Source organism: Hakea prostrata, chromosome 10, assembly GCF_041222555.1.
Source record: "Hakea prostrata isolate BN-2017 chromosome 10, UWA_Hpros_2, whole genome shotgun sequence".
Lineage (NCBI taxonomy): Eukaryota > Viridiplantae > Streptophyta > Magnoliopsida > Proteales > Proteaceae > Hakea > Hakea prostrata.
The window spans coordinates 36,194,001-36,218,906 of NC_142609.1; positions in this window are offsets into that span (position 1 = coordinate 36,194,001).

The following is a 24,906-nucleotide window of genomic DNA, read 5'->3' on the forward strand; positions in this document are numbered from 1 at the left end:
TTTTGATGAAAAGGAAGAGTTTCGACGAAGATCCGTCAAGAAAATCACCAAGGATGCAAGGGAGATGACTTGCGAGAGGTCTTTGGTCTGCTCCAAAGAGTTTGGAGGCAGCAAATACGAAGTGGACTCGAGATTGGACTTAAATAGAGCAAGAAAAACCTAATTGCCAAAGACAACACTCATTGGTCGAGTGGATTGGTCGACTGGTCCAGTCGACCAATCAGTCGACCAATGCTGACAGCAAATCTAAAACAGGGAATTGAAGACCCAGATCAAATCCAATCCTAAAGGGGTTTTGCACACATATCAAGTGACTTACCTAATAGGTAGAAATGCCTTCAAACCAAGATAGAGAGTACTCCAAGTCCATCAACTAATCCGATCTTCATCAAGATTCAGTTTCCATAAATAGAACTTCATCATCAACTTTCATGGATTCAAAGCCAGACACCAAGTCCTCTACTGGGAAGGCCCAAAGCTGACTTCTTACTTTACTTCGGGTCATCGGACCTACAAATAACAAGGTTTCCGGGTCAAGGTAAGGGCTGGGTTTTACAATAACCCTAAAAACATAAGATATTAAATGAGCAATAATCAAGGATTGTACAAAATCAAAGGGGGGGGTAAAAACATGCACCCGAATAGGAAGTAGGGTGGGTTGAGCCACACAGGGCCAGTCGACCGCCCAGTCTATGGCTCCGGCCATTGTGCTCGATTTCGTCCCCAATTCGAAATCAACTTGCAATTGGACTTTGGGGTCTTCAATTTGACAGCATTAGGGTCCCCAAACTACCTTCCAAACAAGGCAATTGGTTCCCAAACGAAAACTCCTAATTGGGCTCTCTGCGTCTGCCTACGGGCGTCTCTGAGAGGTTCGAATCGGTTTTAAAGGCCAAATATTTCATGAACTAACTCTCACAAGGGTTGGGTAACATTAATGGGGCAAGAACAAGCATTCAGTGTTACCCAAAAAGAATTACCACCACAATAATGCAAGGATCTCATCATAAATGCATCAAAAGAGAGGTTGTGAAAGGGTTTTTGAGTCTCTTTACCTTATCGCGCGATTTCCTTCGTATCTCGCAATTCAGCCCCACCAAAGTAGTGAAGAAGCTTCAGATTCATGAGCTCTCCTTCTCTCCCATGTTCTTAGCCTCCCTCTTGCATAAACAATGCGTTTGTGGGGTTAGAGAAGCACAAAATAGGGTTTTAAACCCGAAATTCTGAATCGTCCCAACGGGCGGGGGTGGTTGACCTAGTTGATCAATCGCCTCCAACCAACCGTCCCTATATTCCCTTCATGTGAAAGCTGATTACGACGGGCTTTGGAGGGTAAAAAGGTCCTTTCAAGGCCTGATTAATGGTATAGTTTACCTCAAATTTCGTGTCCTCTAGCATTGGTTTAAAGACATGCTAAACCTACTTTTAGTGCCTTCTAGACTGACCTTCTCTCTCCTTTTTAAACCTAAAGAGTGATCAGGTCTTCATCGTGGTCATCCACCTTCATAGGTTTGATTTCTGAACACCCGGGCTCAACTCGTATGGTCCAAAGTTGTCGCTTACTTGCACTCCGGGTTCGCTATCTTCAAACCAATGGGTTAAATGGTCAGAAATCCGGGTCAGATATTTTTCTCTCATATCATCTTCCTTCTCCCACGAGGCTTCTTCAAAAGTATGGTTCTTCCATTGAATCTTTACAATTAGTTTGGTTCGATTCCAGAGTTGCTTATCCTTATAATCCAAAATTTCAACAGGTTCTTCTTCATAAGAAAGATTAGCACTCAACCCTTTAAGCTGTTGTGGTAAGAGGTGTTCTAGGTTCTCTATGCACTGACGAAGCATAGTAACATGGAACACATCATGCACACCTAACAAAGATGATGGGAGTGCTAACTGGTAAGCAACTAGTCCCAGTTTCTCTACAATTTCAAATGGACCGATATATCTTGGACTGAGCTTCCCCTTGATGTTGAACCTCATCACACCTCTCATCGGTGAAACCTTCAAGAAAGCTCGTTCACCTCTCAAAACTCAAGGTCCATCCTTATCTTGTCTGCATATGATTTCTGCCTAGACTAAGTTGTCTTGATCCTTTCTTTGATCAAATCAACCATAGCTCCCGTGGCTTCTATCAACTCAAAGCCCAAAATTCTTCTCTCTCCAGCTTCATCCCAATAGAGGGGAGTTCTACATGTACATCCATAGAAGGCCTTGAACGGTGCCATGCCAATGGTAGACTGGTAGCTATTATTGTAGGAATACTCCACCAATGTAAAGTGCTCATCCCAACTTCCACCCATGTCAACTACACAAGCTTGAAGCATATCCTCCAAAATCTGAATTGTTCCCTCATATTGTCCATCAGTCTAAGGATGATGAACAGTACTCAGATTTAGCTGGGTGCCCAAAGCTTTCTACAGACTCTTCCAAAATCTTCAGGAATCTCAGATCTGAATCTGACACAATGCTAACTAGCACACCATGTAGTCTCATTACATTCTCCACATACAATCTTGAAAACTTATCCATGATGAAGGTAATCTTCACCGGGATGAAGTGCGCCGATTTCGTCAATCTATCCACTATTACCCACATTGTCCCGTTACTCTTCTTAATCTGAGGCAAGCCCGTGATAAAATCCATTATAATGTCTTCCCACTTCCAACTTGGCATAGGGAGTGATTGTAAAAGACCTGCAAATGATTTTCGAACAACTTTTACCCTTTGGCAAGTTCCAAACTTGGCCACAAAATCCTTAACATCATTTTTCAGTCCGATCCACCAATAATGCTACTTTAAGTCCTTGTACATCCTGGTTGCACCAGGATGTATGGTAAATATGGAGTGATGTGCCTTATTCAAGATTTCCTTCTTAAGTTCTTCATTCGATGGTAATGCAATCTCTTCCTGTACATCAAAGCATTATCAGTAGACAAAGAAAAATCTATTACCTTTTATGGATCCAAAAAAACCTTCTCAATCTTCTCCTTCAAGACTGGATCCAAAGTTTTGAGGTGATGATCGTGTCTCTTAAGGTAGGCCTCAATGTCAAAGCAACAAGGATCACATCGGAACCTTTAGGAAAAGTATCCAACTCCAACTCTATAATGGAGTTCAACAAAGGCTTCCTGAGTGCATTAAGATCAATCACTTCTGGAGTGCTCTTTCTACTCAAGGCATCAACTACAACATTTGCTTGACCTGGATGGTATTGGATATCGCAATCATAGTCTTTCACTAGCTCCAACCACTGACATTGTCTCATAGTCAACTCCTTCTAGGTGAAGAAGTACTTCAAGCTTTTGTGGTTGATGTAGATGGTTATTCTATCTCCATAGAGGGAATGGCACTGTATCTTCAAAGAAAAGACTATAGCTGCCAACTCAAGGTCATGAGTGGGAAAATTGTGCTTATATTCCTTTATTTGCCTCAATGCATAAGCAGCCACCTTTCCATGTTGCATTAGAACACAACCAAGGCCAATCTTTGATGCATCGGTGTAGACAATCAAGCCTCCAGAGTTATCGGGCACAGTCAAGATGGTTGCATTGGTCAACCTCTTCTTCAACTCTTGGAAGTTCTTCTCACAAGATTCACTCCATACAAATTTCACACCCTTTCTTGTCAACCGTGTCATTGGAGCAGATAATCTGGAGAAGTTTTCAATGAACCTCCTGTAATAACCTACAAGTCCTAAGAAGCTTCTAATCTAAATGACTGACTTGGGTTGGTCCCAATCCGCCACTACCTTGACTTTAACTGTATCCACTTTTATTCCTTCAGCTGATACCACCTAACCCAAAAATACCACTTGCAAAAGCCAAAACTCACACTTCGAAAAATTCGCAAACAACTTCTTTTCTCTCAATCTTTGCAAAGCGAACTTTAAATGTTCCTTCTCATCTTAGAATATATCAACATGTCATCAATGAAGACTATCACAAATTTGTCAAGACAACATGAAATATTCGATTCATCAAGTCCATCAAAGCAACGGGTGCATTTGTGAGACCGAATGACATTACCTTGAATTCGTAATGACCATACCGAGTCCTAAAAGCTGTTTTGCACATGTCATTTGCTTTCACTCTCAATTGATGGTATCCCGACCTCAAATAAATCTTGGAAAATACCTTGGCTCCCTTCAATTGGACAAACAAGTCATCGATTTTTGGTAGAGGATACCTATTCTTGATGATGTGGTTGTTTAATTCTCTATGGTCAATGCATAGCCTCATGCTTCCATCCTTCTTTTTGACAAATAACAATGGAGTTACCCAAAGAGATACACTAGGTTGGATGAAAACCTTTCCAAGCAACTCATTCAACTTGTCATGTAATTCTTTTAATTCCACAGGTGCCTTTCTATATGGAGCTTTAGACATAGGAGCAACTCCTGGTATCAATTCAATAGCAAACTTCAATTCTCTTTCCGAGGGTATTCTAGTCAGGAAAGACATCCTTGAAGTTTCTCACTACCTCAAGGTCTTCAATGGACTTCTTCTCTTTCTTGTCTTATACAAAATAACATAGTTTAGCACCACCAACTTACTCTCCGACTTGAAGTGCTGCCACTATAATCTCCTCACTGTGCTTTCCCAAATTACCTTGGAATTCAAAGATAGGTGCACCAATTGGATGAAATTGAACATTCTTCTCGGAAAATGAGATGACTGCCTTGTTAGTTGTCAACAAATCCATGCCGAGAATTGCATCAAAATCCTTCATGTCCAACTTCACAAGATAGGCATCTAGGTCTTTCCTTTTCATAGACACAGGACAAGGTCCAACCATTTCATAAAGTTTTACTATTGATCGGGTAGGTGTACTAACCACCAACTCATGACTGAATTTTCTAGGTAGTAAAGAGGCATGCCTCACAAATGATGATCCAATGAGTGAGTGTGATGATCCAGTGTCAAACAATGCAAAAGCAAGAACTGAAGCAATAGAAAGTGTACTTGTCACCACATTGTGATTCAGATCCATCTCTCTCCCCGTCAAACTTAACACGTTCCCTGCTTGGGGGTATTGAGTTGGCCTAAAAGCTGTGCAAGGTAGGTTCCCTTTCTATGGATAAGTGCAAGCCATATGATTGAGCTTCTTGCATATGAAACAAATAACTTCTCCTTGTTCTAAAACTGTTGTTGGTGGAGCTGCTGGCCTAGGACTGGTGATAGGATGAGGATTAGCATAGATGGCTCCTGTAGGTTGTGATACACCAACTGGGTTCACTGGGGCACCCTAATTTCCATGACCAACCCTGACCCTCTTGGTTAAAACTGAGGAGTGGAGTAAGGTGTGGGCCTACTAAACCTTCCATTAGTCTGAGTTCACATGACGACTGGGTCCCTTATTCACCAAACTCCTTTGCAGCTGGTATGTCTCTCTTTCTCCTTCTTCTATCTTCTTTGCAGCTTGAACTGTCTGGGCATAACTCACAATGGGCTGAAAGGCCATGTAAGTTTGAATGGTGGGCCTTAAACCCTTGAAAAGCTTCTTAGCTTTTTCAACATCAGCCTTCATGAACATAGGGGAGAAGAAGAAGAGCTCTTCAAATTTTTGTTGATAGTCTAGGACAGAGAGAGATCCTTCTTGGAGTGCCATAACTCAACTTCCTTAGAATCCTTGACCGACGCCGGGAAATAATTATGACAAAAGGCTTCTTTGAATGCTTCCCATGTAACTACTTGGTGTTGTGCCACCAAAATGGGTTGCGTGGCATTCCACCATGCATTTTTTTCATGTTGCAACTTTTGTTCGGCACACAAAACTTTTTGTTTCTCATTGCACATCAAGTGACAAAAAGTCTTCTCCATTTCCTTTAGCCATTTGCTCTGAAGCAAGGCATCTTTCGTGATTCAGGTAAATGGTGGAACTTGGAGTTTGAGGAAATGCTCCATTAGTTTGGTGTGGGGTCCCAAACCAAAGTTCCCATCATTCTCTCCTTGAGCATGAGGAGCATTATGATTCCCCTGATTCATGGTTAGCAACCCTTGCACGAGTGTGTTGATATGTGCTTGCTGCTGTTGCATCATGTTGGTCATGATGTTTAACACATCTTGCGTCATGACCACCAGTGGTGCGTTAGGTAGGTCACCATCTTGAGGAGGGGATGGTATTTCCGTATGAGGAGGAATTCCACTCCCTTCTTCATGACTAGAATTGCTAGCTTTACCATTCCCAATAGTAAACTTTCTCATGTTAACCATCCTGTCAAATTCACAAAATCCCATCACTTCCAAAACACATTTGAAATGATAAAAATTGCCAAAATTTGACTTTTTTGGGGTCCAGTCGATCCCATTCGACCGCCACCTTTCTGGAACTTCCAGAAATAAAAAATTCTCAGAAAAAGGACCAGTCGATTGGCTGGTCAGGTCCTGGTTGATCGCCCATACAACCACCACCATTTTGGAGTTTTAGAAAAATTCAAAGAAGAGGACCAGTAGGGTGACTGGTTGATCGGGCCAATCGAGTCGGCCAATTCTGAACCAGGTGGACCTAGTCCAATCAACCCTTGCTTTGAGGAAGGGTTCTATTGCATTTCATTGGCGATTCTTACTCCGTGCAGTGCACTATTTCGAGATCTAACAACATTTTCTCCATGAAACCACAGATAAGCTTCCTTTCTATACAATTTCTTTGTGTTTTTACTTAAATCCATGTTAGGTTTGAATTTTTTCCGCACTTCCGTCCATGGAAAATTTTAAGTCTTTTAGTAGATTCACCCTATTCACAGCATCCTTGTTATTTTCCCATGCATTTTAGCTCAGATCTGCATCTGATTCGCTCCATCTGTCAAATTTTCCACAAAACACTATTCATTCTACTATTCACTTTTCTTACTTTTTCATGATTTTCTTTTAAAATTTAGATGGCTCATCACAGTAGAGGGCGTGCCCTCATGGGTGGTAGTTGTGCAGGTCTAGGGTGCCAATGAGGAGTGCAACGTCCATACATATTTGGCACTGTAGAGGTCAAGTTCCTCTACAACCACTTCTTCAAAGATAGACCGATCTAGTATGGCAAGTTTGTAAAGCCTCACCTTGTGGCTCCATTTTAGATTGTTGAGAGATCTAGGGTGTTGGGCTGGAGTTGTATGTTGGATCTCGATGAGCCAGCCTTTCCTGAGTTGATCCGCTATTTTTATAACAACTTGACCTTCCTAAAGGATGAGGTCATCAGAGGGGACACTGTGTTATTTATTCAGTCTCGAGTGCGAGGTATTTTTATTCACTTCACCATTGAGTCTCTTGTGGGTATTTTGGATGTACCTTATGTCCTTGGTGAGCGGAGATGGATTCCACCTAGGGGTGGGGATGAATCCATCAACTACACCGAGTGTTTCCTGATCTTTACCATGCTATGCAATCATGAGTGTGATCACGTGTGCCAGGGTAGAAGTATGCTCCCTTCTCCCTGACTCATTTCTTGCATTGTGAGCCAAAACATTGTGCCTAAGGGTGGGCACCAAGATGAACTTTCTCTGATATAGGCCTTCATTACCTTTTCTGTATACATGGATATCGCATCGATTTCGCCTACATCATTCAGTAGGCAATGACCTATAGGGTCGAGAATCCTACAATGGCGAACCTTAGATTCGATCGACTCTTGACCCGCATCTTTAGGCACTTTAGGGTGGACCTTGGACGATGCGAGGAGGTACGAGAGGGCATGGGGGACAATATAGGGAGGAGACTTCTCTCACAGATGGGCATTAAGGATGGGCCCAACTCTCCTATATTATCAGCGGATGGTGAGGAGGACCAGATACACAGGAATTCATCACCTGAGAGTCATATAGAGGAGGGCGAGTCTTCCCACGCCAGGGAGATCCACTGGCACATGTCGCTCTCATAGTTGATCCCTGACATTGGGTGATGCCCTTGGCTCACTAGGAAGGATCGAGACTAGCTAGTGCCATGTGGAGCACCGATTTTCAAGATCGATACCCGCCAGTAGGATATATTCTGGTGGATGAGGGATGTGCAAGACTATGTCATCCACTGGGAGAACTTCCTGTGTCAGTACATGCCTCCTCCTCCATCGCCTCTAGAGTACTAGTGTTTTGGCTCACCTTTTGATACTTAGTTGATCCCGGAGTTGCTCAACTCGGCTTTTTTTGTTTACGCACATGTATTATGTACTTATTATGTGTGTTTGTTGACGATCTTGCACTTGATATTGGGGTTGTAATATTTTAAGATTTATGCACTTTTATCACTTTATATATTTATTATTATAGGTTATGCTTGTTTATTTATTCTCACCATGTGACTTTGAGTTTCATATGTTTATTGTGTGTTATCTCAATTAGCTTTATTATGTTCACACACTCCATTGTATTTCAAGTTCATGTTTAGCCTATTATTCACTTCTAGTTCTATGGAGTCATTTATGGATTGATGACTCAAGATGCCCTTACTACATCATATAGGAGTGCAATTTACCTAAAATAACTAAAGAGAGAGTTCCAAAGAAATCAAGCAAAAAGAGAGTGCAATTTACCTAAAATAACCCTAAAAACATAGGAAATTAAATGAGAAATAATCGAGGATTGTCCATAATTTAAGGGGGTATAAAACAGGCACCAGAATAGAGGGCTGGGGGGGGGGGGTTGAGCAACACACAGCCGGTTGACTGCCCAATCTAGGGCTCCGGCCATTGTGCTTGATTTCGTCCCCAATTCGAAATCAACTAGCAATGGGACTTTAGGGTCTTCAATTTGATAGCATTAGGGTCCCCAAACTACATTCCAAACATCCCAATTGGTTCCCAAATGAAAACACCCAATTTGGGCTCTCAGTGTCTGCCCGGCAGTGTCTTTGAGAGATTTGAATCGGTTTCAAATGCAAGGGATTGCATAAACCAACTCTCACAAGGGTTAGAAACATTAATGTGGCAAGAACAAACATTCAATTTGACCAACAAAAATAACCACCACAACAATGCAAAGATCTCATCATAAATGCATCCAAAGAGAGGTTGTGAAGGGGTCTCCTTACCTTATTGCGTGATTTACTTCGTATCTTGCAATTCGGCACCACCAAAGGACTGATGAAGCTTTAGAATCATGAGCTCTCCTTCTCTCCCATGTTCTCAGCCTCACTCTTACATAAACAATGCATTTGTGGGGTTAAAGAAACATATAATAGGGTTTCAAACCATAAATTCCGAATCTACCCCTAAACTGGGCAAGGGCGGTTGACCTAGCTGGTCAACCTCCTCTGACCAACCGGACCTATATCTCCTTCATGAGAAAACCGATTACGACGGGCTTCGGAGGTAAGCAAAAGTCCTTTCATGGCCTAATTAATGGTATAGTTTACCTCGAATTTCAAGTCCTCTAGCATTGGTTTAAGAACATGCCAAAACCTCTTTCTTATGCCTTCTAGACCAACCTTCTCTCTCCACTTGAAATCCATTAGAGTGATCAGGTCTTCATCGTGGTCATTCACCTCCATAGGTTGGATTTCTGAACACCTAGGCTCTCGTATGGTCCAGAGTTGTCACTTAATTACACTCCAGGTTCACGATCCTAAAACCAATGAGTTAAAGGGTCAGAAATCCGGAGGATTTCACAGGAGTATTCCATCTCATTTTCCACCAACAACAATAAGGTTTCTAACCCCTATCCATTGTTGGTCTCATAACTCATAAGATAAAAGTCCACATGCCTTGATGTTTTAGCATTGTGTTCTAGTTAAAAGGGCTTCATATTCTATGGAGGGCCAGTGGCTCAATTCTACATATAACACCCTCCAATTTGGGCTAGAATGCAGTTGTTGTGCATGTACCAAGATGATTAAGAGTAAGAAAATTACTTAGTGTTCGAGGTCTGTGATCCTCATATCTTGGTTGTGGATAATCCATCCACAAGTGCATCCCATACAAACAGCATAGAAGCCCCTCCTCCACTCCATATCAACAACACAATGTGTATGTTGTATTAATGACTTTATCTAAAAGACCTAGCTGCATTTGGTTTGCTTTTGTTTAATTAGTGACTTGGGTTCATCCTTTAGTGAAAATTAGGTAAGGTCATTGTAGGAAGGTTAGTAGTCTAATTTCGAAAGAAAAGTTGTTTGTAGCCAAAAGGTTTAGGGCTTCGCACTTTACATTGGTTTAATGGGAACTTCGTCTAGAGGTCTTGAATATTACGATATTGCCACTAGGTATTTAATGTCCTTATGACTTAGAAGAATTTATTGTCACCTTACAAAATTAGGAAAGCAAAGAATAGAGGAGAGGCAAGTTGGTAGGTTTTCGAAGAAACTATTCGAGATCTTGAAGATTCAGGCAAGCTTTTTATGGATCCTTATTATGTGATGAAGATCAAGGCTATGTATGGGAGTTTTTGAGTTCAACACTATCAACTAGAGGTATTACAAGTTCAATCTATTTGATTTTGATTTGGTTTTCAGATGGATCATTAGATTATTTGTTTTGATGATCTTGGATTGCTGTTTATGTTAGGTTTTGTTCATCACAAACATTCGATTTAAAGTTCAGCAAGTGTTTGGGGTGGTTTCATTGATCTGGTTTAATATTAGGTAAGAGTTCTTGATTCTCATTCGTTTTTGCATTCGTATTCAAACATTACTGTGGTGTGCGATTTTGAATTTTAGGGATTCAAATCATCAATTTCATAAGAATTTGAAAGTTTGGACTGTAGACCAAACCCTAAATTGATCTACTTTTCATTAGAAATATTTCATGGAAATGGCATTTGGGATTTTGGTGGTCCATCTTGTGATCAACTAGGCACTGATCATGAAAAAATGTGATTGTCGATTAGTGATCTAGTTGATTAGTTGCCCAAATACTCTAATTTTTGAAAAAGTAAAGTCATGGTTTAATAGGCCACTTCTGTGAATCTTGGCACATAATTAATGGCTTGAAAATATAGAAAAACTTCTCTTATTGTGTTTTCAGACTATTGTATAACATCATTTTGGAATGTATTTTAGAGACTTCAACTAAGGAAAGAATTAAACTTGAGGTAGGGCTTATTCTAAAATAATGAGTATATTTATTCTTAATGAGGGAACAAAATTAAGTTCAAGTTAAGTTCCTATAAAAAATACTGTAGATATATGAATTGTAAATCATCGGATCTTGAATGACTAAAGTCATGCTTAAAATGATTACAGGGTATAATGAATTAATATTTTGAACATAGTTTGATGATATGTTGAGTTAATTCTTATATTGAATGATGATATGAAATAATGTCATTTACACATATAGTAAAGCATGATGAATGGTTGACTTTATAATGCTTGTTGGGACCTTGCTTGCACTAAGGTGGCCGAAGGTCTGGCCCCAAATCCTAGCCCAAACCATGATGTGTACTGGCTAGCGTGTAAGAAGATAGAGTTGGAGCTTCTCAACAAGACTAGGCTTTTGGATTACTGATGTGCACTTGATCCTACAACTGTTATCAGATTAAGGTGGTCACTGTTCTCCCTGATGGTGTGACTTTGGGGGATTATTGGGACCTCAGCTGTACTAAGATGCATTAAGGTCTCACCCCAGATCTCGACTTGAACCGTGAACTACAATAAATGTAGTCAGAAAATAGATTCACACCTTCTACACAACTCTGGACTTTTGGATAACTAGTAAACCCTTGTTCCTGCAGTGTTTTATACAAGTTGATCTTGCATGCCCAAGTGAATTTTATGATTGATGTTTATAAGATAATTCGAAGGAAAATAAGCATGCCCTATGGTCTTAGGTATTTATAATAAGTGTGTAAGAGTATCAAACTAAGGGCACATTAGTGTTGGGTCTTCCCAATAAATGTTTAAGACGGAAATGAGTGTAGCATGTAGCATCTTCATGATAAATGCATGTTTTTTTTTTTGAGAAATAGTCTATCTATTAGCGTGAGACCAGTGCAAGACACCCGAGCTACTAATATAAGGTAGCCAAAGAGAAGAAGTAAACCAAGATATCAGGGACCATGAACTTAGCTTTTCTAGACAAAGGAGTTAGCCACTATTGTTTGACTCTCTTACTCTCTGAAAACATTGCTTGGCAGTGATATATATTCAATAATTTGGATGATCTCCATAGGAGGTGAAGTGCTTTGGTTCTGAATGCATTGAATCCACTCTAAATCATCATTTTCCAATTCTGGAGAGCTGATGTTATTTTCCCAATAGTGAAGTAAAATAGGCTGTATTGCACAAGCTTCAAAGAGTGAATCGAGTATACTAGGTTTCAACATTGTGACTACTGGATTCCCTTCTGAGTCGCTAAATATGAAACCACTACCTCCTTTTCGTTCATTTAGGTTAGCATCAACATTCAACTTGAGGAAACCATCTCTAGGGGAGCTCCATAAGAGGAGTCAAGTGTTAGTAGCTTTGGTTTATATGCGATTCTATTGAACTATTGTGTATTAGTAAGCTCCCTTTTAGCCACACAACAAATCTCAATTGGGTTCCCTTATTTATTGTCAAAAGCATGTCACTTCTAGCCTTCTGTATGTTCCAACAGAGAAAAACACAAGCCTTCAACTTCTTGTGCAGCTTCTTGTCTGCTAGTGCCAAATTACACAATTCTTTAATCACTTTTGAGGTTTCAGGGTGTGGAGGAGGGATAAAATCAATCGGAACCCAAAATAAACAGATCTAGCAAAGGGGCAATTAGATATAATATGCTCATCCATTTCATTTGTGTTCCCACCACTTGTAGCTTGGGTCAATGAGGAGTTGTCTCTTGAAGAGGTTCTCTGTTACTGGTATGCTATTGGAGCATGCTCTCCACATGAAATTTCTGATTTTTGGCATTATATTGTTGTTCATATATTCTTCCAGACCCCTTGGAGATGCCTTGGGTGCTTATGGAGGTTGAGGTGGATGGTGACAGAGTCTACTCCATCTCTCTAATGTTGTTAAGGTGATGGTAGGCAATTTACACCGAGTAGCTACCATTTCTAACTAGGCCCCATCTTAAGAATCTGTTTCTAATGTCTCTTGTTGCTGCTGCATCCTCTAGATGAAAGTTAATCAGCATGACTTCCACTTTCCATGTTATGTTGATTGGATCCAAAAAGCTCCGAGGCCCTTTTCCAGTTGTGACTCCCCCTCTTGGGCATGAGATATTTTGAAACTCTTGCTATTTGGATTCTAGTTATTTGTCCATATCCTAAGAACTTTCTCATTGCCTACACCCCATATGAATCCCGATTGAACAAAACATCTCTTACTTCCAAGACACTTCTCCAAGCCAAAGATGGATTCTTGCCCTATGTGCATCTAAGAAGTTTGATTCAAAGTAGTAACTCATCTTCATATGTTGAGCCCCAAGGGATAGGCTCACTCCAAATGTCTAGGATAGTTTTCCAAAAAGAGCTTTTTATGAGTGAGAGAATCCCAAAACCCTATGCCTCCTCTCTCCTTTGATTTCCATAGTTTATCTTAAGCAATGCATTACATGTTTATGTCTCATTGCCTCACAAATATTTTCATGATGGTCTTTAGGTAATTTGAAGTCACTAGTTGCAAAGTTTCTCATTGATAGTGCCATGGAGTTTAAGAGAGTTTCCTTACCAGGTTAGGAGAGAAAATTCTCTTTCCATCCTTGAATTTTGTTTCAGGTTTTCTAATTGATCTCTCCAAACTAGTTTAGCTTTGAGGCTCCAAACTGAATTGGAAGCCCAAGGTGCCTTTTAGGAATGTCATCCCAAGAGATCCTTAGAATCTAAGAGCATCTTCTCTTTAGCCTACTAGGTTTGTTGGCCTTAAAATGAGGAAGGATTTTGCGAGGTTGATACAATAGATTTCAAGCCAATCCTGTAGACATTGTGTTTCTTGTACAGAAACTGTACTGAACAGTGAAGTGTCATCAACAATTAAGAGATGAGATAGCAAAGGGGTTCTATTTTTTATTTTAATGCTTGAAATTCACCTTAATACTCCTTGGGAATGAGGGTATTGAGAGCTTCCAAGTAGAAGACAAATATGGCTATTGATAAAGGCCACTTGCCTTATCCATCGTGATGGAGACATGCTACCTCTTGCTGCTCCATCAATTAGGATGTTATATGATACTAAGGAGATACATAACATCACCAGATGAACCCACTTTTTATTGAAACCCAGTTTAGCTAACAGTCCCCAATGAATCACCATTATAACCCAGCATATGCTTTATTCATGTCTAACTTCAAAGCCATAAGCTTCTTTTTGTGTTTCTTCCCATTCTTTATATAATGGCAAGTCTCATGAGATACTTAAATATCGTCTAAAAAGGAAGGCTGACTGGATTTTTTATATGACTCCTTCCAACATAAGTTACAGCCTACTGGCTTCAAATTTAGTTGCAATTTTAAAGGCTGGTTGGCCTAAAGTGGTCCACTTGTTCTAGTTGCTCTACTTTGGGAATCAAATAGATAAAAGTAGTACTGGAGTTTTGAGGCAACCTCCTCCTTGGAAAGAAATCCTTCTCAAATTTGCATGTCTTCACCTACAAAGTCCCAATATTTTGGTAGATAGCTAGAGGCATTCTATCTGGTCCTAGAGAATAGAGGACACATTACCTGATGTGCATTTTTTTTATTTCCACCTCCTTTAGAATCATGCATAGAATTTCATTATCCTCCTCCATCACTTTTGGTTTCATAGCTTGTAAAACCCCTTCCAATGATGATTCTTGTATTCCATCACTATTGAAGATGATGATGTGCAACTGTTTGATAAGTTGATATATCCCTGACTTCTTCTCAATCAGCCTCCCCTTCTGGTAATCTCATATTGCTAGTTCTATTTTTACTACTTTTCTAGAGAGTGGTAGAATGGAAATACTTTTGTGTTTCTTTCTCCTTCCTTCAATCATTGAACCATTGATTATTGCTTCCGTAGGATATCTTCTTTTTCCGACTCAGCCTCTAGATATCTTCTTACCTCCTCTTCCCTACCCTCTGATTCTTGAAAATAATTTTCTATAAGTTCAGCAAGTCCTATAAAGTAGTTGTGGTATGTTGAATATTTCACCAAATACACTTCTACTCCAAGCTTGAAATGCTTGCTTACAGATTTTAATCTTCTTGGATAGCACCACATTGGGTTGGGTTTTTACCTTGATAGGCCAAGCTTTCTCTACTGCGATACATAGTCATCATTAGTGAGCAACCCTAAACTCTCCTTTTTTTTGTGGGGGGGGGGGGGGGGGGGGGGGGGGGGGGGGGGGGGGGTGGGGGGGGGGGGGGGGGGAGGGCTTTCTTCCATTGGTACCTATGATTAGAGAAAGGTGGTCAAATCCAGTTGTGGCTTTGACATGGAATGTCACCTGATCATACATTGCTCTCCTTTCATGATTTGCCACCATTCTATCTGACCTGATTTATTTCACTTCTTATGGTTATTTCAAGCGAAACTATGTCCTTCGGCACAATCAATCATGTGCCAGTAATCCAATAACATACTTCAATTTTTTTTTTACTTCATCTGTACCATTGCAATTTCATCCTAATTTCTTTTGCTAACCAATGTAAGAATTACAGTCTCCCTCTAAAATCCATTCTCCAATCCTTGTGTCATTGATGGATTCGATCTTATTCCACACCTAGTATCTCCTTTCCTTGACAAGAACCCCATAAACAAAAGTTCGGTTGGGGGAGGGGGGCTTAGAGTTTTTAGCTATTACCTCTATGCTGATAATCAAATTGTTTTGAGTATAGAAATCTGCATCACTCTTCGGATTATGATTCAACATTATACTCAGCCCTTTAGATGTCCCTTTGGTTCCATTGTGAAAGTTGAAACAATTTGACCCATCTACCTATTTTCTAAGTTTTCTCTTTCTTGGTCTTTGTCTCCATAATAAAAATCAAGTCAGGGTGAACCAAGTGGGAGAAATTTTTGCAACAATCAGATCGCCAAGACCTCCCAATATCTTGGACATTCTTGATGATGAGTCTCATTGGAGGGGGGGGGCTTAATTTCCAACCAAGATCCAAGGGGTCATCTTCTGGAAAATGAATGAAAGTTTTTGTTATCTGTTTTTGGTGGGTATTACTTTTCTTCCCTCTTTTTTTTTTTCTCTTCTTCTTATATGCAGATCTGAGGGGAAATGACAAAGGTGGATTGCTACCCTTTAGCTTGTCTCTCAACATTGTTCTGTCCCGCTTGGGTTAGGATGGATGCCTCTAAGGTCATGATTTTAGGGTTAAAGGTGGAGCTGGTAATGGTGTGTCTAAGAGTGGCATTGCTGTATATGAAGTGGGAGTGGTATATGACCATGAGGTTTGAAGGCAAGGGCAGTGTGGTGGACTTGGGTCAAGAGTTTTCGGAGATGGTGGGATTGGATCTGTGGGTTGGGCTAAATGGGATATTAGCTATGGATATTAGGAGCTAGTAGGCTGATCTATGATTGAGTTAGGTTAGCATAGAGTCAGTTACCTTAAGGTGAGTTGGATGGTTGGCATAGAAATGTAAATCCTAGATGAAAGAGGTAGCAAGACTAGGAGAATATTTGGGTCTTCTAAGATTTTTTATATTTGATTCTAAGGAGAGGTGATGAGTTAGGGGGACAAATTGTCTAGGCCATGGTGGGAATGATGTCGGGGAAGAAGGTTTTGGGAAATCAGAGGTTGATTTGATGTAGAGAGGAGGTGGCGTGAGGCATACCCATTGGGAAAGTTAGACTTTTCTTTGAGAGAGAATTCCTTCACACACAAATTTGTGAGTGGGGAGATGTGTATTAATATTATTTGAATTACAACTTGTTTACAATTAGAACTGAATGATGTTGGGGAAGAAGGTTTACGGAAATCAGAGGTTGATTTGATGTAGAGAGAAGGCGGTGAGAGGCATACCCATGGAGAGAGTTAGAGTTTGATTTGGGAGAGAATTCTACCACACACAAATTCAAGAGTGGGAGATGTATATTAATATTATTTGAATTACAATTTGAATATTTGAATTACATCTTGTTTACAATCAGAGTTCTACAACTTGTTGACACTTTAACGATAACTCAAACTCTTCTTGATCGGTTGGAGATAAGATCAATTGAGGATAGAGTTAGTTATGACAAATTTGAATTCATAGGCTAATCCTTGGTCTCCTGTGGGAACGAATTCAGAGAACTTGAATTTGAGCTTGGATTTTAATCTTTTGAACCTTGGAGCGGATATGCTTTTGGTGAGAATGTTTTTGACTTAGTCTCCTATGGGAATGAATCGAATTGACAGATTTATAACAACTTGTTTGCAAAGAAAATGATAGTCAATCTTGATATGTTTGGCTCATGCATAGAAGGCTGGATTAGTAGCAAGGTAAGTAGCTCTAATATTATTGGAATATAGAGTTGGTGCAGATGTAACAACCCCAAGTTCATGCAGTAGTTGACATAGCCATATCAACTCAATGGTAGCACTAGCAACCCCTTTGTATTTGGACTTTGTAGAGGAGCAGGCCATAGTGGGTTGTTTCTTGGAACTCCAAGAGATCAAGTTAGGGCCTAAGTAGACACAGTAGCCACTTGTAGGTCGTTGATAAGTAGTTGAACCAGCCCAGTCTGCATCACTAAAGGTAGTGAGAGAGAGATTAGTTGTGGGCTGAAATAGAATCCCACGGGATGGGGTCTCTTCTGGAGAATGAATAATTTATTTAACTGCAACCCAGTCATTAGTTGTAGGTCGGTGCATATATTGACAAACCCTATTGGTAGCAAATACTATATCAAGGCATGTGTGAGTCAAATACTGAAGGGAACCCACTATACTTTTATACTGGGATGAATCATCATAGAGGGGAGGTTCCTCAGAGGTTTCTTTGGTGATGGAGGTTGGGGTTGCTACTGATTTGGCTTCATGCATATTGGTCCTTTGCAAAAGATTTGAAGAATATTTTGATTGGCAAAGATGTAAACTGTGAGGTGAGTGACTAACTTCAATGCCTAAAAAATAGTTCAAGTCACCGAGATCTTTGATGGCAAGTTCGTTGCCAATGGTTGTAATGACAAAATTAACCTCGAAAGAACTAGATCCAATTAGGATAATGTCATTCACATATACAAGAAGATAGATATTTTGATGTGTTTAAGTACAAAAATATGTTTTCATGCTAGATGAGGACTATGAGAATCCCAAAGTGAGTAAATAACTATCAAGCCGATGACACCATGCCCTAGGGGCTTGTTTTAAACCATACAAAGATTTCTAAAGGTTGCATACATAAGTATGTCTCTCTAGATCGATGAAACCCCATGGTTGAACTATATAAACCTTTTCAGATAATTCACCATTTAAAAATGCAATTTGAACATCCAATTGGCGAAGAGTCCATACTTGGGCAAGTGCTGCGGAGAGAATCATGCGGATGGTAGTAGGTTACAATGGCACTAAAAGTGTCAAAATAATCAATTCCTTCACGCTAATAAAATCCCTTGGTGACCAAACGAGCCTTATAACGTGAAATAGAGCCATCAATATTTTGTTTGATTTTGTAAACCCATTTATTTCCAATCAAATTCTGTGGGGCTAATGAGGAACTAGACTCGAAGTACCATTACGTAGGAGAGCATCTAACTCTTCACTCATAGCAAGCCTCCATTTAGGGTCTTTACTAGAAATGGTATATGAAGTGGGTTTAGTTTCAGAATTTATCTTCACGAGAAGTGGCTAGGAGGTTTAGTTTATAGATGGATTTGAGAAGACCTGTTTTGGATCAGGTTTGCATATGGTAAGGTTCAGGTTGAGTTGGTTGGGATGGTGGAGGTTATGGGCTAGGGTTTCGGGTGCAGTGGGAGGTTGAGATGGAGTTTTAAAATTTTCAAAATTTGAATTTGAATTAGAATTTTGAGTGGGAAATGAGAGTTCAAAATTTGAATTTGTATTAGAAGTTCAAGTGGGGTAGGAAATTTCAAATTTTGAATGGGTTGAGAGATTTCAAAATTTACATTTGAATTTGAAATGAGATTATCAACTGTAACTATGGTGGGAATGGAGTAAGAGGGGGGACGGTGATTGGGAGGTTGAGTTGTAAAGGGAAACTTGGTTTCATAAAAAATTAGGTGTCTAGAGATGTAGGATCGGCTAAAAGGTGGATAATAACATACATACCCCTTGTGTGAGCTGTTGTATCCAAGAAAAATACATTGTCTGGAGCTATACTGGAGCTTGTTTTTGTTATAAGCTCGTAATCAAGGAAAACGTGCACATCTGAAGATTCAAAGAAATGGAAGATCTTGATCCCTGTGATATAACACCTAAAAGGGAGATTCCCAAGTATCGGTGTGGGCATTCTAATGATTAAGAAAATAGCAGTTTCAAAGGCGATTGGCCAAAAAATAAGGGGGACTGAAGCATTAGGCATAAGAGTGAGGCCTGTTTCTACTATATGTCAATGTTTTCAGTCCGCTCTCCCATTCTGTTCAAAAGCGTGTGGGCATGAATACTGATGAGATATACCACTCTCTTTGAAAAATGATCAACATATTCATATTCCTTTGCACCATCAGACTGAAAAACTTGAATCTTGGGATTAGATACATTGGCCACATAATAAGAGAATTGCTTGAACACTGGAATTGCATCAGAATGACATACAAGTCAAAAACCATGTAAATCTACTATAATCTTCTGAGAAATAAAATATAATAACTATAACCCTGTGTAGATGGTGACCAGGGTGGAAATATGAGAGTGCAATAACTAGAATGGAGATACATCCCTTGATTTATTCAACTTGAAAGGTAATTTATGAAATTCTCCCATTTGGCATGGGACACACAAAAGTGGTGAAGTGGATGAAGGTTGGTGTATGTCAGAACTGCGAAAGAGAGAGTCAGAATTCTCTTCGACGGATGCCCTAATTAGTCATGCCAGACATCTTGAGACACATTCACATTCATTGAGATGAACAGAGGGATGTGCGGATGGTGGATGGAAGCAACAAAGGCCAACTTCAGTTGGTCCTTGAAGTAGAATAGGCCCTATGTTGAGAAAAAAACAACTTTAGTAATAGAAGGAATATGTAGCATCTTAGATAAAGTAAGAATTTTTGAAGGGGTTGATAGAGAAGCACTTCCAATAATTTTAATATGCAAACCTGTGCCATTACCAATGTGAAGTTGAGCAGTACCATGGCAAGACATTGTTGTATCCATGCGTGTTACATTGGATGTAACATGCTAAGTGGCACCTAATCAAGGTACCAAAAGGGATCAAATAAAGCTGTCAGTGCTGCCAAAAAAGCTTATGGGGAAAAACTCAACATGGAGGCATTGGTTGTTGGTGCATAGCAAAAATAGTGCTTGCACCATTGTATGATTAGTTTTGTTGCAAATCTGACAAACAACCGTAGGGGTAGGGAGGAGGGGGGGGGAAGATTCATTACATGTTAACCATGATTGGAATAACCTCGAGCTCGTCCTCTGCCATAGCAGTGAGAGGGGCCACGGTTTCGGTTAGAGGATGGGGTGTTTGATTTGGTGGATAAATTAACTTCTGATGAAGGCAAGTCAAGTTGTTGTCTTGTTTTATCTTTGAGTATCTCTTAATTTAGTAAGAGACCTATGGAATCAAGGGGAAGAGGGTCAAGATGGAAGGTAATAGAAATGGCAAAGGATTCATAGTCATGGCCTAGACCACGAAGAATTGTGAGGATAATATCTACAGTAGAAACTGTGTGACAACAGCGGCAAGATGGTTAATAATAGATTTAATCTTTTAGACATATTTGACCATAGAAGAGTGGCCTTTGCGAATTTGTAGGAGTAGATATTTCAATCGCATTATGTGAGCTTGGGATTGGGAGGCATAAGTTCATTGAAGGAACTCCAAGCAATGTGGGACTGGTATGACAAAGATTTGGAAAAGAGAACTTTTGGAAAGGGAGGAGATGATCCAAGATAAAATCATCTTGTCTTGCTTTCGCTATTGAGAATATGCAGGGTTAGGAATGGGGGTTGGTGTGGCTGATGTGGTGGAGGGATTGGGTATGGTTTGAGAAGGAGCTGGATTGGTTCCATCGACATAGCCATAAAGGTCATGTGCATGAAGTAAAGGGAGAAATTGTGATTTCCATAGAAGATAGTTGCTTCAATCAAGGTTTACATGTAGGAGAGAAATGATGTTGGTAGGTGAAATAAGAGGGGAAGCCAAGGTAGTGGCGGAGTTGGATGACGTAGGTAAGCTCATTTTGGCGAGAAGAGAAGGTTCTGAGGATCGTGCAGACTATGGTCAGAGGCTAAAAATTGATACCAAGTAAGAGTTTCATTTGAGAGAGTTCATCTACACACAAATTCGTGAGTGGGAGATGTATATTAATATTATTTTAATTACAATTTGAATATTTGAATGAATTATAACATGTTTACAATTAGAACTCTACAACTTGTTGAAATTTTAACCATAACTCAAATTCTTCTTGATTGGTTGGAAATGAGATCAGTCGAGGACAGAGTTAGTTTTGGTGGATTTGAATTTGAATTTTAATTCAGAGGCTTATCCTTTACAAGGAGAAACCAACAGTTGATGAGATAGCAAGGTGTATTGTTGCAAAGAATGTGGAGCAGCACCTGTTGCATCACATTGCCTAAGTTCTGGCCTTCTTCTCCTTTTGCAATAGTTTTGATGTTTGTATTAATTGTGCACCTTGCATATTTTTCCTGCTCAGTCTTCAACTACTCACATTCTCAATTATTTGTGGTTCTGGTGGAATAGCTCTAAGCAAGTGTTGGAACTGATCTTTTTGCATTGTGAAGCAATCACAGGTATTTGGCATCCATGTGTATTTTGATGATCCATTTTAGCTTCATAATAAGAGTTCCATCCATGCCCTATATTCCACCCTAGTAGCAGTATAAAGGTAATCTCCCATATGAGATAGAGATGAAAATAGTGCTAGCAAGGCTGTACTTGGTGAACAATGGCTTGTATATGTTGAGCTTGATTCTACATCACAGGAAAGGTGGTCTGCTTCCACCCATGAGCCTTGAACAATGGTTGTTAGCAGAGGTTGCCCCACTTTCAGAGCAAGTGGTTTCCCTAAAGACACAGTCATATCTCTTATGGGATCCCTATCTTCTAGATCCAAAATGCCTACAGAGTCATTTTCAGAGTCATTTTCACTTCTTCATTACGGTATTCTAGGTAGAGTTGATTACCATCACTGACCACTGACTTTCATTAAACACATTAGCTACATCTAATGGGTGATTAAATTGAAAAGCTAGTTAGTGAGATGACACTTGCATGATCTTCAGTCCCTGAAGTAGTTTCTAGGAGTTTACTAAGGCCTCATGAACTACTGATTTTCCCTACAAGAGTAATTCTAATTTGTTGTCAAGTTCATATTCTAGCTCCTCACCAAGGCTAGGAAGTCACTTTCCTCTTCTATTGGTGTGTTGGGAGTGGAGGTGCTGCTGTTGGCTTCTATTGCTAATAAGAGCAAGGGAAGGGAGGTTTTATATGACTGTAGTGAGAGAGAGTTACAAAGGTTTGTCCAGCAATTTTGGGTAGAAGGGAGTTTCACGCATCAACCGGAGGGGTTTTCACGTGTAGAGGTGAACTTTGTGGGTCTTACATTGAGGACGTGAAATGGAAAACTAGTCATTATTCAGAAGGATTCTTAGTAAATGTGTAAGTGTAGGGAATTGAGTCTACTTACTGGTAGTGATTCTTTGTAGTAAATGTGTACATATAAAGGAGTAAGCATACCTTGGGTTAAGTGTGGGGTCATCTTGATGAAATTGTGAGTGCAAAGAATTGAATGCACCTAGCAATGTTGGATCTCCCCAGTGAGTCCGGATCTTCTACCCATAAGGGTAGAGAACGCACTTCGACCAGCTACTGCCGAGTCATTTTTCTTTTGTGTTATTCTTGTTTGTGTAAAAAACCTCTCTAGCTCTATGGTTGTAGTAAATGTAACCTAAAGAGGGGTGAATAGGTTAGTGGATTAGGTTAATTTTTCAGTTTATTGCAAGTTCAAGTATAAATTGGGAAATAATAGTAAATTAAACAATTCACAATCAACCACAACACAAGAATTATATAGTGGTTGGAATTGAAAAGTCTATGTCTACTCCTCTCTTGGTCTAAGAGAGAATTCCACTAGAGATCTCTTTCAATACAATGGAGAGGATCAAACCCTTACAATTTATGTTTCTCTAAGGGCAAAATCAGATTATTACAATCTTTGTTCAATTTAGGGAATAACACCCTTTACAATCTTTGTTCTCCTAGGGCAAGAGCACCATCTACAATTCTAATCAATACAACACAAATTACAAGATATAAGGAAAGATATTACCTATCAAAGAGTGTGACATTTTGCCCCTTGAGTGAATGTGACGCAAATGAAATGATTGCACCACATTTGTATGACCCAAAATTCTTTCTATCACCTTAAACTTGCTTCTATCAGCTTGTTTTTCTTCCCTAAAATGAGTTTCAAGGAGTTGGTACAGGTGAGACAACAACACAAGTAGCTTTTGAGAAATTTGAGATCTTGGGAGAGTATATGGAGTGTTTATCTAGTGCACTTCATATATATACACTCTTGAGTCCTAGGTGCATCCTACCTTCTTCTTGAGTTTGATCCTTCCTCTCGAATCTTCAAGTCTTCATGCTCAGTTTAGGTAGGCCTTTGCTTGGGTCTTTGTCATCTATCTTGGGGTTGAGTCTTCATTTATGTCTTGGTCATTATTGCCTTGGTTCCCCATGTTCTTGATTTGATACTTGGGCTAATCTAAATTGACACAGCTCAACTTAAGCATTAGCTTGTGTTGTTATCACCAAAACAAAAAAAAAGGTTCATGTGGCATTTCCCCAACAATTGTCATATCTGTCAAAATTATAACATCATCAGTTGATGAGCCAAGAACTATCGTCAAGTCTTTAAACACCACCACAAAAACCTATCAATAGTGTCATTAGTGACCGTTGCAGTACCTAAACATCAAATCCAAATTAAACTTTATCTAAACACTAGTATTACCCTTTGTGGAAAATGGTAAAAATAGGAAGAAAAAAAAACTATGGGTCTACTCTCGATCCAATGCAAAACTAGTCATATTCTTTAGAAAAATAAAAAGTTAATTATCGTCAAAACACCAAGCTAGGGTTGGTGTAGAAACTAACTTGACCACCCTCCGGCAATGATGATAACAAGAACAGGGGGAACACTTAGTTCATGGACAATTTCCTCAAACAGCACTAATTAAGTAGCCTTCTCCAACCCTAGAAAACACTTTCAGCATATGAAACAAGCCCTTAGAAATCCTATAGTGCTGTGCGAATACAAGCCTTACAAACAGAAGGAGATGTTCACCTTTATGGTGGCATGCACAGAGAATGAGATGGACCTTCATGGCATTGTAAGCATGAATAAAATCCCCATGGCGTCATGAAATATCTCATAGCAACCGGTCGAGCAGCACCACGACCTGTCCCAAGTGCCTGTAGAAAGAGGGCCCACTTTCTCATTTAGTATGTCACGTAGTTGTATTCAAGTCATGTACCTTCAACGCAGTACCTTGTAGTTACATATCCCTCTCCGTTGTATTAAACTATAATAGGCCAGTCAGTGTGTAGCTCAGCTCCCTCTATACAGTAACATTCCAGGGACGCTTCTCGGTTCCAAAGTCCATAGTCAATCTTTAGCATATAGGGTCTCTCTTAACCTATATATAATTCCACTTGTATTTGAATCTTAAGTTGATCATCAATTTTGTTTATGCTTCTCATCTTTATGCTTTGCTTTGTGATGCTTATGACTATAGTACTTCTTGGTCTGCACCGGTGACAGTTGATCTTAAGACAGCATATCATTGTGATTAGTTTATATGATCATACTTCCATTGCTTTGTTCAATACTACTTAGGCAAAAGGAATGTGCCTGGATTTTACTCAACTTGGACGTACGTGGTATAATTCCACAC